A 1848-nucleotide genomic window follows, 5' to 3' on the forward strand; every position below is an offset into this window, starting at 1 on the left:
ATATGTTGTAATTTTCCTATTCACTAAAGCTGCTTGTGATACAAAAAACTTAGAATTACATTCTGAATATCATCCACAGTTCAGGTTTGTTTTTTTATAAAACCAGTGAACCAGAGAAGAAACCGACCCACCAGAACCTGATTCTCCACTAATGGTCAGAACACCATCAAGCAGCAGAACATTATGACCACCAACCTTTGAGACTGGGGTAGATTTAGGAAAAATAAACTACAAACTACAACCACCCGGCCGGCCATCTTGGATTCAAATAAACATGAAAAACTGAAGACAAAGGAAAACCAGAACCTTCAACATCTCAAACATTTCTCACTGGTTTCTGAGGTTAATGTTTCTGGGAGCTCATATCCAGATTACTAGTCTATGTGGGTCTCAGTGGTTCTGATGCTGACAGAACTACAACCTGAGAGAAACTGACAGAAAATATCAGAACCAGATCAGCTGCTGAACCAAAACCAGAGAAATTAAATCCAGACAGGAAACAGCAAAATGGAGCCACTGGATGGATGGAAGAGACCAGAATCCAACAATAAACCAGTGAGATCTACTGGGAGGACTGGAGAGAGACCAGTCACTGGAACCAGAATTTCAGGTTCTGATTCAGAACCAATGACCAGCTGAGGTCACCAGGGGTCAGTTAGAGAGAAGAACGGACCAGAACCAAGAAGCTCTGAGGCTGATCAGCAGCTCCCCGAGAGGAAGAGGAGCAGAGAGAGGAAGGTGATCTTACCGAGCAGGAGGATCATCATCATCATCTTCTTCCTCTCAGATCAAACACAGAGGTGTCCATCAGATCCAGCAGCTGATCACCTCTGACACCAGATCAGTGTTTCTACTGGAACCAGCAGAGACACAGAGGGAGGAAACTCCACTGCTGATTGGCTGATTCACATGCTGCTGAACCGGTTCTGATCCAGATCAGTTTCTAGGAAAGGCGGGCAGCTTCAGTTTCCTCATAGTTCTGTTGGAGTTCATTCATTTCTGTCTCTGAGCTCCACCAGGTCCATTTATCAGTACCAGAACCCGACCAGAACCCCTCAGTGTAAATCACCTTGAGAAATAAAGAGATGTAGTTATTTATAAAAACAGGCTTTAATGCTGAAAATGATCAAGTTTGTTACAAGCCATACATGTCATCCAAATGGATCAGAACCAGAGTTACATTCACCGTCCAGCCTGGGAAACACTGAGCTCCAGGTGGAACCAGGTGAGGTAAAGATTGTAGAGTTTAGCTTTTATTCTCCTCAGTCTGTTTGAAAACTCAGAGAAAATCAGAGTTCCCGATTAAATCAGGTGCTGCAGCTCTGCATCAGAACCAGAACCAGGCCCTGTTCTGGTTCTGGTTCTGGTTCTGTCCAGCAGCTCAGAGGGAGAAAACCCAGTCAGGACTGGAAACCAGTAGAAAGTGGAGTTAAAACTCACCTGATCAGATCTTTGCTTCTCCTTCTGTTCTCACAAAGTTCTTCTTATTATTTTTTTTCTTTTTATGGCGGTTGGCAAACAACTTTAAGGTGCATTATCGCCACCTTCCGGGTTGGAGTATGGATCAGAAGCTCATAGCCTCCTCATAATACCCGTTCTTCTAAGAAAATTAAAAATACTATCAAAAATTATATCTCCTGACGATCTCTGAAACAACTCTCTAATATCTAACTTACTTTTATTTCTACTTAACTCTCTGAGTAATACCTCTCTTTCCCATACATACTTGTTGCATTCTAAGAAAATATGTTGTACTGTTTCTAATTCTCCACAGTAATTACAACAACCTGTATTATGTTTATTAATTAACATAAGAGTACTATTTAATCCTGTATGTCTAAACCTAAT

Source organism: Poecilia latipinna, unplaced genomic scaffold, assembly GCF_001443285.1.
Source record: "Poecilia latipinna isolate Pla-1442-1.1 unplaced genomic scaffold, P_latipinna-1.0 Scaffold397, whole genome shotgun sequence".
Taxonomy (NCBI): domain Eukaryota; kingdom Metazoa; phylum Chordata; class Actinopteri; order Cyprinodontiformes; family Poeciliidae; genus Poecilia; species Poecilia latipinna.